Source organism: Phocoena phocoena, chromosome 6, assembly GCF_963924675.1.
Source record: "Phocoena phocoena chromosome 6, mPhoPho1.1, whole genome shotgun sequence".
NCBI lineage: Eukaryota > Metazoa > Chordata > Mammalia > Artiodactyla > Phocoenidae > Phocoena > Phocoena phocoena.
Window position 1 is genome coordinate 111,963,964 of NC_089224.1, and position 15,141 is coordinate 111,979,104.

Sequence of the window (15,141 nt, forward strand, 5' to 3'; positions counted from 1 at the left end):
TGTGGGCAGGTGAGCACACACCTTGGCAGGAGGTGACGCACCTGGGCTGAGCGTGGGAACTGTTGGCACAGCGAGTGGGCCCAGCTTAGCCCCACCTCCTCTGCCGCTGGTCCCTGGGAACTTCCAGGGACCGCCTCCTCCTCTTTGGCCTCACAGGCTGGAGGCCAAGCTCAGAAATGGTCAGGAGGTGGGAAGTGAAGCTTCCAAACATCTAGGAGACCATCCTGGGTGGAGGGGTTTGACATCATCATCGCCCCAAATCTCTGACCTCACAGGGCGTTGCTGTCCCAGGGTGACCAGAACAAGATGAATCAGTGCCCGGAGCCGTGGAAGTGGCTCAGGAGAGCTCGCTGTGCGGCCTCCCTTCCTCCCCCGGAGGTGGGTGTGCGTGGCCCTGACTCTAACTCTTGGGACGCTAAGGGGGACACTCGGAGGGGCACACGTGTGATCCAGGGCCACAGAGTGAGACCAGGAGCCACTCTGATGACAGTCCTCCACTCCCAGAGCGCTCAGGGCCCAGCAACCTGAGGGGTCCCTGACGTCCCCAAAGGCCACCAATCCAACGTGTGACTAGCCCGAGGTGGGAGTGCAGGGGAGGAGAGAGGAAGAGAAACAGAAGGGACACAAACACGTGGAAACTCAGCCTGAAACACGAGAACAACGGAGGGGAAGGTCAGAAAGGGAGGGGTCCCGTCCCTCGCAGGGACCACGCCGGTGGAGCGCTGGGCACACACGACCAAGGAGCAGGCCTGTAGGTTTGGGAAACTCTTAAAACGTAGAGCCTAGGTTTGTGTTCAAGTCCCTGCTAGGCACCTTCCTAGCCTCAGTTCCATCTCCCTGAGCCTCAGTTTCTCCATCAGTAAGAGGGGGATAATAACAGTAATAAAAGTAGTAGTAATACCACCACCACTTGGCTCTCAGGAAAGATGATGAAACAATGCACAAGAGCTCTTTGTAATCTGAGACACCTCATATGAACCCGCAGAGCCGCTAGGACAAGCCGCAGCCACGCTAACCCGCCTGGGCAGGCGGCAGGTAGACAGGCCGGCCAGGTGGGCAGACACGGGTCCCAGGGTAACCGCCACCACCAACACCACCACCCCCCCGCCTCCTCTTCCACACCCAGAATGGGAGATGGAGCCTCCCTGGGCAGCTTCCAGCCAAACTTCTTCAACCAGTTCTGACGGGAGGGGAGGACGTCAAGGGCCCTGGCCGTGGCCTAGCCAGTCTCTCAGCGGAGGCACCGAATCCCCGGGAAACTCACCTCGGTGGCCGGTGCCGGCAGAGGTGTCTTCGGCCAAGGTGTGGGGCTTTGGAGAGCAGCACGGCGGGCGACGACCCTCTGTCTGGTGGTCACCCCAGAGACACAGGCGAGGAACACCCAACCCTTCCTGCCTCTGGGCTCGGCAGGCCTGGCTTCCTGGGCCATCATGGGGTGGGAGCCAGGCCGGGGGTGGGCTCCCAGGGAGGCCCTCTGCCAGTCTGTCTGCCCATCTGCCGGCCCCAGTGGAGTCGGGCGCCCGAGTGCCTAGGCCTGGTGTCACCCGCGTGGCTGTCATACCTGCTCCCGTGATAAACAGGGCCAGGAATTCCCACTCTCACCAGGCTGAGAGCCAGCCAAGGGTGGGTGGACCGGGCTGTGTCCTGAGCCGGGCCAGTAGCTGCAGCTCAGACCTGCTGTCTTAGGGTGGGCCCAGCTGTGTCTCCCAGCACCCTGAGGCCCTGTCCCCATTCCCCCTGCCTGGGGGGAAATCACCACCCAGAGTCAGAAAAGGTGGCGAGTACACGTCACGGAGGTCAAAGCAGCTTGGCCAGTGGGGCCCCCAGGCAGGTGTGAGCCCTGCCAGGCCCTGTGGAGGGTGCGCAGGAGACCCCGCTTTCTCTAAGCCATCATCTAATTCCGGAAGCCTTCCCCGCCACTCAGCCCTCGGAGCTCCTCCACCCCTGGCACCCAGACATGGGATTTAATTTTAAACTGCGGGGACCAACCTAGGGTTGGCAACCGTTTATCTTGCCAAGTAGGGCAGTAAAAAAAAAAAAAAAAAAAAAATGCCACCACTATCATTACCACTATCACCACTATCATTACCATCGTTTCAGAAAAGACCCCACCAAAAGTAACAAGGAGGGCATACGATCAGAAAAAATGGATAATTGTTAAATGAATACATTTGGCTTTAAGGAAAACTCACGACCTTGTCTCCATTTTTCTCATTTTGCTGCAAACCAGACATTGTATGCCATGGGATAAGCCCAACCCACACATCTGACAAACGGAAAAGCTGAGGCCCGGGGAGCAAGGACTTGCCCAAGATATCACAGGGAGAATCCGGGTCCTGTCTGTGCGCACCTCTGCGGAGCCCACATCCTCCCTTCGTCAGCATCCACAGCCCAGATGCCCAGACCCGGAGATGCCAGGATGACCCAGAGGCCAAGGGCTGCTTCCTTACCCTCCTCGGACCCTGGTGGGCAGCCGGCTGGGGACGCAGGATCGCGGAGGCCGAGAGGAGAAGGGGGTGGACAGGGGTTCCGGAGCCGGCCCACAGGCACATCAGGCCCCGGGGCCCTGGTGGGGTGGCCAGGGCCCAGCATGCCGCCCTGACGCCAAGCCCCGCCAGCACTTGCTCTGCCTCTCTGAGCAAGTGTTTCACATCCTCTTCCGGTGGCTTTGTGGGGCGCAGGCAGCTCAGAGCCGCAGAACCGAGACCTGGTTCCTGCCCCCGCCTGGTACTGCCTCCCTTTGGGACTCGCAGGTTCCTCTTCTCTCTGAGCCTCAGTTTCCTGATCTGTTATAGGAGGGGGGGGTGGTGTACAGAGGTTTTCAAATTCAAATCCCCGCCCCCCACCTCTGGGGCAGGAGAATTTCTTTCATGGAAGAAAGGACTCCCGGGACACAGGAGCCCCTAGGGTGGGGCTTCTCTCAGGGATGTGGGTGGGCATCTGGAGGTTGGGGGGCTGAGTGGGAGGGGGTTCCAGGTGGACCTTGAGGCAGCCGCCTTCCTGCCTGCAGGTGCCCACCTCATGCCTGCACCCAGAGCGCAGCATGTTTCCCTGGCACTAAAATCCCTCCAAAGGCTTCTGTTCAACCCACAAAAGCATCCAAAGTCCTCCCTGCCCCCAGCCCCCTCCCACTCACTCGGCCCTGACTCACCCCACGCTCATCTCCACTCAGGCACCCCTGCTTCTTCTCCCCAGCCACCTTAGCCCTTCTGGGCATGGAGGCTCTTAATCTGGACCTTTGGGAAACTGGGTGGGTTTGGGAGACTGGGCTCTCTATTAGCAGCTCTGGGACTCTGGGCCAGCGACTTAGTGGCCTCAGTTTCCTCATCTGTAAAATGGGCACAAGGACGCTGCAGGATTCAACAAGAACTCAGCACAGGCCTGGTTCGTGGCTGGCACTGAGGGGACCTGCACTCTGATCGTGTCCCATGGACATGGGCCTGGCATATAATATACACTCAGTGAATGTTGGCGGAATTGCCCCTGCACCAGGGGTACTGTGGCCTGGCTCCACCTCCAAGAGCAAGCTCCAGATGGCAGTGTGAGGTCTGTGGGGTGCTCGGCACGCAGCCCTGCAACCGGATCCCAGTGGATAACTTGGAAATGTTTGTTGTCACCCTGGTCCGGCAGAGGGGAGGCCAAGAGGGCTGGCAGACACACTCTGGTCCACTTTCTCGAGGACAGGCTGGCATGGCAGGGCTCCCCCAGCTGCTCAATCTTGTTGGGGAGAAGCCCTGTGCAGGCTCCAGCAGGACACGGGTGAGGCAGGGGGCAGTAGAGTTCCGAGGAGGGAGACAGCCCTGTGGGCAGACCCCACCCTTGGCCTCTCTCCCCCTGTGTTGCCAGCTGACTGGCCATGTGACCTCGGGCACCCCTCGATGCGGTTTGGCTGCCCTGGAAGTGGACCAGCGAGCTCTCCCTAGCCTTGGGGGCATTGGATGAAATGGGGGAGGGTCTTCCCTGAGCCATGGCCTCCTGGTCCCTGGGCCCAGCGCTGTGGCAGGGATGAGCGGGTGGGCGACGGGATGGGAAAGCCTTTCCAACTGTGTGGACATTCCTGGGGGTGGCGGAGAGCTTCAAGAGGCCTTTAGAAGAAGCAGGGGTGGGGTCACAGGAGCCAATAGGGAGCCAGGCTGCCCAGTTAGGTGTGTCCGTGTGTTAATGCCTTTGATTTGACAGGCATTTATTGAGGGCTTCCCGGGTACCAGGATCTGTGCCGGGCGGCACATCTCCCTCCCGGAGCTCCTGAGCACCAGACAAGGCTCCCCGGGCTCTTCTCCAATGACCCTAGGCCCCCGCACAGGTCAGTCTGGCCTCAGAGACATTTGGGCCATTCCTTTGTGAGCCAGGCCAGGCCCAGGCAGGGCTGGACCCGAGCAGTGGGCCCTGAGCTCTGGGAAGGCCGAGGGCCTGAGTCACAGCCAGGAGGTAGGACAGGACCAGCTGCCGGCAAGAAAGGCAGGAGCCCTGAGGAGGAGGGGCGAGGGGAGGAGAGGCGGGGCCCATCCACCCCTCCTCCCACCCGTGTAGGGCAGAGCAGAGGCGCCTTTGTTCCTTGCCGGCCTTGTGTCACCACATGGCCCACACCATCACTGTCACGGCCTGGAACGGAGACCGGCCACGGAGAGCCAGGGCTCTGAGGCTGGGACCAGTTAGGGGCGCTCCACTTGCAACCCCACCCCCACCCCCGCCACTTCACCTCCATTCCTGTGCCCCTATACTGTGCACGGAGCTCTGGGTGGGCGTGGCCTCGGGGAACACGCACACCAGCCCTGAGATGCTACCCCGGCTTCCACGCTTGTCCCAGGACACCAAGGTCACGTGACCTGAAAATGGCACTCTGCCCACGATGCAAGGTAGCCCTGGGATAAGGCACCTGGTCAGCCACACACGAGCCCAGACGTAGCAAAACCCCGCTCGTGGACACACGTGTACGCACAGACGTGCGCCCCGAATCAAGCCCTTTGGGCAGGGGGAGGGATTCCGGGGGAGCCTGCTGCCTCCGGCACGTGGGGTCCCCTCACCCTCTTCAGACTCCGGGGGCGGGGCTGGGGGCAGGCCCTGGTGGGTGGGAAGCACACCGTTTATAAACACCGCGTGGCCGTCGCTAGGAGCTGTGACTCAGAGCCGGAGTGGCGACTCCAATTCAAGCTGTTTACTCAGCACAACATCCTGTCCAGGAAGCAGGCGGGAGAGGCCTGGGGCCAAGCTTTCGTTCCTGTTTCCTGCAGCCTCCTGACCTGACTTGGGGTCCTGCTGGGGGTGGGGACAGCCCAGTTCTCCTCCCTCTCATTTCTGGGAACATGAGGCCCATCATCAGGTCTCTCAACACAGTCACCACCAGCCTGGCCCTGCTAGGTAGGGGTGATGCCACAGCCATGCGCACCAGTGGCCCAGCCCCACAAGCTGGGAGAGGGGCTTAGGTCCGGGGGGGGGGGTTCACCTAAGGCAAATAGAAGCCTTGCAGGCAGAAGCGGCTACTGACGAGACAAAACACCTTTCCACCCAGCATCTGTGAAACAGATGAAGCCACAGCGACTACCTCTGCTGTAAAACAGAAAACCGAGGCCCAGAGAGGGCAAACAACTTGCCCGCGGCTGCACAGATGGTCAGTGCCAACCCCAGGTATATGCCTGGGCCTGTCCGGTCCCCAGGGCAGCTTGCCTTCCTCCACTGTGCACTGGGTTAAAGTGGATTTGTTCCTGGCAGCACGGGCAGGTTTGGGGCTGCTGGGTCCCCGTCAGCAGGGTGGGTGGTCTGTCTGCTGTATGAGGCCCAGCTTGAGATTCTGACATCCATTTCCCTGTTCACCTCCCCCACCCCCAACTCCATGCCTAAACCGGAGTCATCGACCTCCCTAGTATTTCTGTGTTCACTGATATGCCAGTGTGGATATCATTTAATCGTCACAATGTGTGAGGCAGTTTTGCAGGTGAGCTTGGGGACAGAGCTCAGAGACGGCACTGAACTCACCCAAAGCCACACAGCAGTCTGGCTTTGGGGCTGTTGTTCCCATGCTGCTCCCAGCTTTTCATAAGAGCCGAGGGAGAGTCTATCCTGGAGGTGCCCTTCCATGGGCAGGGGGTCCCTCTTTACAGGAAGGCCATCGGGGGCCAGAGCCTCAGGGTGACTTGTGGAAGGCCACACGCCCGAACCGGAAGGCTTTGTCCCCTCTTCCAGGCTGGGGAGATGTGGGGACCCCTGGGAACGGCAGAGCCACAGGGAGCATCTGCCAGGGGAGCCGGGAGGGAGAAAGACAGAGGGGCTGTGCTTGTTTTGAGAGCTGAGGCTTGGCCCCGCCCCAGGCAGGACAGTAACCCAGCGGTCAGCTGCTCTGACTACTGATTCACTGGCCACAGGGCTCCCCTGCTCGGGCTGTCCACCCGCCGGCCCCTTTTACCAGCCCACTGAGTCACACAGGTTGCCAAGAAGCTGAGGATCCGAGAATCCGGGCCCTGCCCCAGCTGCTCCCCATGGCTTTGCGCCAGCAGGATCTAGCCGGGCCAAGGGTGCCGGCGGCCCCCTCCCGTGGCAGCCGAGGACAGTTCTCCGCCCCTTCGGGCCTGCACCCGCATCCAGCTCAGCAAAGAGCTCAACATCCAACTCTATGGATTAGAGTGTCAGCCACGAGCTGGGGCTCCAGGTAGACGGAGTCTGGGCTCAAACCCAGAGCCTGCCACTCACTGGCTGGGGGAGCTAGCAAGTGACTTTCTCCCCACCCCGCGCTGAGCCTGGTCCTAAGCCACACATGGGGATGACCTCTGCTTCCGAAAGCTCGCATGGGTTAAATGCAATATCGGATGGAAGCACTTAGGATGGGGCCTGGCATAGGCCACATGTTCAAAAAACCTTATCCTCAAGTAGCCTAGGACACTCTGTGGGGAAGAATCAGTGGTTTTCCTTTTTAATCCCCAAATTGGGACTGACTGACACTGTCGTAAAATGCAATTGAAATGCCGCGGCAACATCCAATTGCCGTAAAAATCTCTAAGCAATTTCAGTTTATCTTGCATCCCTGAGGGACTGGTAACGGGGTTTTCAGTCTGCACCATCTGCAGACCAGAGTGGCGCCGGGGGCCCAACTACAGCACCACACTCAAACCACAACTGATTAACTGAGCAGGTACTAGATGCCAGGCCCTGCTCAGGTGCTGGGAACAGGCCAGGGAATGAAACAGATAAAGATCAGCTTCTGGTCCTGAAGTATAATAAGTAAAATACTTGTTTGAAGGCAAGCATGCTAGAGAAGAAAAAAATAGGATAGAGTAATGGGATTGGAGAGCTGCAACTTTAAATAAGGTGGGCGAGCTGAGAAAGTACCACTAATAAAATGTTAATAAAAAAATCATCCAGGGCTTCCCTGGTGGCGCAGTGGTTGAGAGTCCGCCTGCCGATGCAGGGGACACGGGTTCGTGCCCCGGTCCGGGAAGATCCCACATGCCGCGGAGCGGCTGGGCCCGTGAGCCATGGCCGCTGAGCCTGCGCGTACGGAGCCTGTGCTCCGCAACGGGAGCGGCCACAGCAGTGAGAGGCCCGTACCGCAAAAAAAAAAAAAACCAAAAAACAAACAAATCATCCACTGTGGGATTGGTTTGTGTCTCACCACTCAATTGGGCTATAAGCTCAATCTGCCCCGTTCGCCCTCATACCCAAGTACCTGGAAAGAGGACCGGCCCGTGGTGGGTTCTCACACTGTCGATGGGCAGATGGATGACTGTGTCACTCACACGTGCACACGCACACCATCACAGGAGTGCAAAGGCCACTGTGTTCTAAGCACCTTTTCAGTTCTTCCCTCTCTTACTGGAACGGGTCTAAGCTCCTTGATAGCAGGGACACTGTTCCCTGACGTATCGACCCCTGGAACATTTCCTGGCACACCGTGGGCTCTCAACAAATACTCCGTGGTCCAGGTGGTCCCTGCGGCTTCTAAGTTCCTGGACTCGAAAATATTCAGGGTTCGGGGCCAATGAGCTCCATCTGGGAAGATGACCAGGAAAGCTTCCGGGGGGAGGTGGTGAGGCTAGAGAGGAGCCTGAGGAATGGCAAAGAGGAAGGGCGAGGCCCAGTCTGCCAATCTGCCATTAAAACGCTTTCCAGAGAGTGGGGCTGGGAGCACAGGTGGGGGGCATGCCCAGGCAGGAGCAATGGGGAAGCCAGGTTTTCTGGAAAACAGGAGCCTGGAGGCTCCCAGAAGCCAGCCTGCCTGGGGATGTCGGTCGGGGGAGGTGGGCAGTCGATTCAGCTCTGGTTCAACCTGGGGTTTTTTTCTCCTTCGTGAGTCCCCAGCTCAGTAACAATTCTTCGGGAACGGGTCTCTGCTCATCGGGTAAGCAGAGCTCGCTCTGGTGTGGTTAGGCCTGGCCTAGGAAGCCCCTTCCCGAAGCACAGCCAGGCCTACTGAGGCTGGGGTGGGGGAGGGAGCTGAGCCCACAGTCAGGCCCCTGTGCCCAGCGGGGCCTGGTCAGTCAGGGCTTCAGGGCCAGGGGAGTCAGGACAAACGGGCTCTTGTGGTGAGGAGGCTGCCTGCCGTGCCAGGGACACTGCGTACCCGGCGCTGCCACCCACCCGCCTGCGGGGGCCCAGGGCCTGGGAAGCGGGGCTGCCCTTTCAGAGGGGGACCTCCTGAGCTGTCCTGGACTCTGAAAAGGACCTGGGGCTCCAGCTGGCTGCGGGAGATGGTGGGGCTGGTGCCCACTGCCTTCTTTCTCACAGTTCTTCTCCAGCAGGCCGGTGGGGGGTGGGAGGGCGAGAGGATGCCCTGGGGCTGAGTGATGGTTTCACAGCCTTTGTCCCACCCTCCCACCATCCACTGTCCTTCTGCCAAGCCCTGGACTTAGCTCCTTCCTTGGTTCCTCCCACAGAAGGCGAGACTCCAGGGCCTTCACCTGCTCATACCTGGGACAAGGGACAGGGGGGACAAGGGACAGGGGTGCCAAGGCACCAGCTGACCTCCTCTGCCTGGGGACCCTCCGAGAGCTGTGGAGGTCTCCACGCGACCGCAAGAGCGTGCCCACGCGTGCCAGGCATGTGCCAAGCACTTCAGAGCCCTGTGAGCTGGGCACACTTCTCAACCCATGTGAAGATGAGAGGTTGAGGGGTCCGGCCTCCTCATGGTCAAGGCTTGGGCCTGGTGCTCTGAAAAGGGAAGACGCCTGCACGCATGCACGTGCACACGCGCCTGTGCTCTCGTGATACGTGCTCTCCCTCCCCCGGCACCAGTCGTGAGCCCGCACGTGTCCTTTCACACGTGTGCTCGCTCAGCCACTGCCGGACTGCCATGTACACTACTGGCACGTGATGACAAACGTGGTCACAGATTCACTCAGACGTGCACACATTCACCCAAAGGCAGGGGGATGCTCCCAAGACAGTCGCATGTCCATGTGCAGGATGGGACACCCAGCCCCAGGAGGCTCGCCTGTACCTCATACTGCCAGGCGATGGCCACCCCACGTCCCCAGACTCAGTGAGCACGCTTCCTCAGGGACACCCCATGCCTGCTCCCGGCAGGGCTGGTAAGAGAGGAAGGAGGCCCGTACTCTGTGCTGGGATTTCCCGGTCCCAAGTGGCTGTGAAAGAAACTGTTTTTGAAATCCTGGAGAATGGCAGTCGTTGTAGTCGTCTGCCGTGACGTGGACGCGGCACTGCCCACCTACAAGCTCCCTGCCCCCAAAGTCCGCAGCTGCCACCTCCCTGGCCACCCAGGGCCTCAGGCCAGGTGGACTGCCTCGCCCTTGAACTTCAACCCGAGCAACTAGAAGGTCAAAGGGCAACCTTCCAGTCTGCACCTTCCAGTCCCTATGGGGGCAGTGGTGGGGGGGGGGGCGGTGGTCAGGGGCCTGGAACGCTGGCTTCAGGTTAGAAGGCTATGCAGGGAAAGCTCACCGGACAATCTTCTCAGCTTCTCTGGGCCCCAGTTTCCCCAGCTGGAAATACGCGGGGATTCAACTTGGCGCCCTGCCCCCAGCTCTCCAAGGGTGGTCAGCACTGCTTGTCCACACAGCTGGTGGGCCACACGGCCACCTGCTTTCCTTGAAGGGTTAAAGGCATTTCCTGCCACCTGCAGAGGGCTTGCCTGTGCTCGTGCCAGGTGCTTCAGGGACATTTCACACACCTTGACATCCAGGGAGTCCACAGGTGAGGCAAGAGAGGCAGGGAGGAGTGAAGGCATCTACCTGTCTGGATGCCGCAAATCCTAGCCAGGCTCCCCGGCCGCCCCAGACTTCTCTCTCCCCTTTGACCTCTAGACAGCCTCTCCCACATGACCAGGGGCCAGGGCCTCCCTTACAGATGGTGATGGAGATGGGCCACAGCCCAGACAGATGGGGGTGGGTAGCAGCAAGAATCTCGTTGGAACAGATTCATTTCAGATGGCGGCAGCCCCAAGGGCTTCCACACTGTCCTCCTCACCTCCCCACCACGCTCTCACCCTCCCAGTTCTGAGCTGGACAGTTACTGGGAAAGGGCCTCCTGCGACAAAGGCCTGTGGTCACGGTGGAGTTCCAAGAGTGGAGGGGCTGGGAGGTGGGTACGTTTTGGGGCTCAGGGTCACTCACTGGCCAAGGGGACTTTCCTCTCCACCGTCCAGGGTCACCCCCTCCCCACCACAGCTCCAAAGAGTCAGGTGGTCACACCTGGACTCTCAGGTGGTGCCAGAGAAGAGGCCCTGTGCCTTCCCCAAGTAAACCCAGAAAGCGGGGACGATCTGGGGTGCCCCCCCAGCCCCGGGGTGGACCCGCCCCCTCTTCCCCTGAGGGGTGGGGTGGAGTGGGGGAAGGGCCCAGCTGCCTCACTTCGGTGAACTGAGCTCCCTCCCTGCAGAAAGCCCAGGGTGGGTGGGGGCAGTGCCCCCGCGTCTTGGTTCCCTCCCGCGCCGGTGGCCTCCTGCCCGTCCTCCCCGGCCGCCCGCGGGGCTGGGGCTCACCTCGTCCGCCCGCGCGCTCGGCGGCAGGACCACCAGCATGAACGCCGGCAGGGGCGCGCCGCCACGCCCCGCTCCGGGCACTGCTGCCGGCGCCCGGGTCCCGGGCCATTGTCTGCGCCGCCCTCGCCCCGCCCCCTCCTCCTGCTGCGCTCGAAGCGAGGGCTGGGGACGGGGGTGCGGGAACTGGGCAGTCAAGGCCAGGATCGTCCGGCAGCCCCGCGCTGCCCGCACGCCGAACACAGGTGTCCAGCACCGGGTTACCGGGTGCCGCCGGAGCCTCCCCCAACCCCGGAGGTGGGCACGCCCCCTCCCCGTTTGACAGATGCGGCCAGGGAGGCACAGAGGGGTGAGACGATGGCCCGAGGTCACTCAGAGAGTGAACGGTCACGGTCAGTCTAGAATCCTGGCTCGGGGTCACCAGCAGTCCCACTCCTCCCTGCCCAGCTCCAAAGTCCAACCACTGGGCAGCCTGGCCCCTACCAGCCTCTCCTCCCTTCCAACACGCCACCCTGTCCTGTGGTCGAGGGGCTCCTTCCTGGCTACCCACAGCCCTCATCCCTGTCCTTGGGGCTGCTGGGCACGGGGTCAGTGCCCACAAACTAAAGCAGCCCCTAAGAGGCCCACAGGGCCGGACTGCCTTCCATCCCCATGGCACCCCATTTCCTCACACTGGGGAGCAGTGAGCCACCACGGGCTTAGTGCCTGTTCCAGGACACTGAGTGCTAAACACTGAGCTGGGATACAGACACAGGTGTCCATCTCCAAAGCCAGTGAATGGCCTTAACCACGAGGCCGCCTGCCTCCCCTGGACCGTGGAGACGGATGCAGATGGGCAGATGAAGAAGCAGTGCCTGGCCTGGTCCTGGTCCCTCACCCTCCCACCCCAAGGCCCCATAGGTGGCATAATTTATGCACTTAATGGTGAACACACGGGTACAAGGGTAGCTGTGACTACAGACGGGGAAACTGAGGCTAGTAAGAAGGGGCATGCCAGGGTCACACAGCCAAGTCTCCAAGGCGGCCCAGAACAGAAATCCTCTATCTCAGCACTCTACCCGTCGCCCCCTCCAGCAACACCCTGCGTTGCCGCCCTGCTCCAGGCCCAGGTTACTCATGGCTTCAGCATGCAGGGGGTGCAAAGCACAAGACACCATACTGCCCCCAACCCTGGCTGGTACTGGGTTCCATCTGCTGTGCCCTCTGACCCTGCACTTTATGACGTTCTGCTACCATCAACTGTCACTCAGTTGTCCAGGAAATAGCCGTTGCTAGGGGACTGGCCTGATGCCCGGTGGCTGGCTGGCAGGGTGGGGCAATGGGGAGGGGGGGAGCAGGCTAGGGTTTCCCTCAGGAAGACTCAGAGGTTGAGGCTGCTGGGTGGAAGAGGAGGGTGTGGTAGATCAGCCACAGAGTGGCTAAGGCTACACACAGGCCATGGGAAAGCCCCAGCCCTGAGCCTTCCTGCAGGCAAGTATTTCGGGGACCCGTGGTTGCCGAGCAACGCCTCCTGGTTGCCATGGGAACTCTCCTTTCTCCTGGGACTTATCATTAGGGGGATGCCCTCTCCTCTCCACCTCCTCACCCTGGCCTGGCTGCCCTGGGAGGAGACATTGACGCCCCAAAACCTCATTCCCCCACCCCCAGGGAGACCACTCAGCCGTGACCCTAAGAGAAGACTCACTGAGGTTCAAAGTCCCAGAACCCTAAGAAAATGCAGAGAACAGAGTCCAAGGCCTTCATTAGAGCGGGGTGAGGACAAACGGGTCCATTAGCTCTGTTTACATCTCCACTCCCGCTGTTAACCACCACCTTGGGGCCTGCCCTGCCCTGACCGTTGGGAGCTCACTGTAATTGGAAGGAATTTGCCCCCAACGCCCATGCCCATGCCGGGCCCCTCCCAGGCTTGTCTGCACGCAGGGACGCGCCCTCACCAGCCCTGCCACTATCTAGCTGTGGGAGTCCCTTGGCCTCCCAGGGCCTCAGTTTCCCAAAAGTGAGGATGGCAGCAGTGCTGATCTTGCAGATACAGCGAGACACTGCAGCCCAAGGCCGGACGCAGGGGAGGTGCCATGGGCTGGCTGTCGTTACAACAGGCATCTCCGCAGCCCGGGATGGAGGTGTGGGAGTGGCCTAGAACTCTACAGAGCGTGGCCCCGTGGCCAGTGTGCCACTGCTGGCCGAGCGGTCACCAAACCCAGGCCCCCAGGGTCCCAGTCAAATGCCTTCCCCACTGGATCTATTGCTTGTCCTATACCCTTGTCCCTCGTGTCTACGGTCTGATCCCCTCAGATGGGAGTCAAGGTGTTCCACACGGGCCAAGTGGTCAGCTCTGAGGCCCTCGATGAACACCTGCTGCGTCAATCCCTCAGTGACCCACCGCCAAGGGCTACTGACCCCGGCCTTGTGAGATGCGGAAGCGCCCAAAGGACACAGGAAGAAACGGCCTCCACTTCCCGGGCCAGGGCCACGCGGGGCACTTTGCTGCATCTCAGTGATGCCTCGGGGAGCCCAGGGGCCCTGGTCCTCAGCAACAGATGGTGCTCCCCGCTTTGTACAACCGGGCAGAACCCCACCAGGAGGGCCATGGGAGAGCTCAGGCAGCATCGCCCCCTTTGGGCAGGGTCTCTGGGGAAGGGACCCCTTAAGCATTGACCTGCTCGGCCTGCCCACCCATCCCCATGGCTGCCTTCTGCGATCCCCCCAACATCTGGGACGCACGGACACCCGGCCGGCGGTAATGGGAGAGCTGTCTGGAAACCACCCCCAGTGTAATCATAGCTGCAGGGCCCCTGCAAGCAGCTGAGAAGGGTCGGCTCAGCTTGCAGGTATAGCAGGAAACGAAAAACTAACCCTTGTGGGTCTGACGGGGTCGGGCCCCGTGGCGGCCCATTCAGGTCGCCACCCAGTCACTACCCCGGGGCCCCGCCTTGTTTGATTTCCTCCGCAGCGCGTCACCCCTGAACTGACTGTGCTCCTGGTCTGTTTACAATTTTGTGTCTGTCGTCTCCTCGCAACTGGAAGGTGAGACCTTTGTCTACGCGCCGCGGCTGTTCAGAGCCGCGCCGGGACCGTCGCAAGGAGGGCACAGCGCCACCTGCTGGTGCTGCGTCAGGACGCGCCGAGCTGGGGAGCCGTGCTGTCCCCGACAGGGCACCCCCAGGCTCCATCACACCCCAAAACCTCCAGCCGGGGGCCAAGCCCCGGACACCTGATCAGACCCCAACTGCTGCCCCCATCCCTGAGGACACCTGGGTACCTGGCCTTCGGGGGTAGAACCACTTCAATGTCCTTGTTCTGGACTGAACTGTGTCCCCACAAAAGGTAAGTTGAAGTCCTAACCTTGTGCACCTGTGAATAAGACCTTATTTGGAAATAGTCTTTTTTTTTTTTTTTAGGAGCACTCTTTTTTTTTAAAATTAATTTTTACTGGATTATAGTTGATTTACAATGTCGTGTTACTTTCTGCTGTACGGCAAAGTGAATCAGTTATACATCTACATATATCCACTTTTTTAGATTCTTTTCCCGTATAGGCCATTACAGAGTACTGAGTAGAGTTTCCCGTGCTATACAGTAGGTTCTTATTAGTTATCTGTTTTATATATAGTAGTGTGTACATGTCAATCCCATCTCCCAATTTATTCCCCCCGCCGCTTTCCCCCTTCGTAAACATAGGTTTGTTTTCCACATCTGTGACTCTATTTCTGTTTTGTAAATAAGTTCATTTGCGCCATTTTTAAAGATTCCACATATAAGCGATATCACGTGAGATTTGTCTTTCTCTGGAAATAGGGTCTTTGCAGACATGATCAAGTTAGGCTGAGGTCATACTGGAGTAGGGTGGGCCCTAATCAAATGACCAGTGTCCTTATAAGAAGAGGGAAAACCGGATACATACACACAGAGGAGGCCATGTGAGTATGGAAGCAGAGTTTGGAGGGATGCGTCTACAAGGCAAGGAACATTAAGGATTGCTGGCAACCACCAGAAGCTGGCAGAGGCAAGGAAGAAGGAAGGATCCCCTCCTAGAGTCTTCAAAGAGCATGGTGGCCTCCAGAACTAAGAGAGAATAAATTTCTGTTGTTTTGAGTCACACGGTTTATGGTACTCTGTTACAGCAGCTAAAGGAAACTAATACACCACCGCACCTCCAGTGGACCAAGTCCTACCTCTGCTACCCCAGCCAAGTGCAGCCAAGCCAGTGTTCCAGGCAG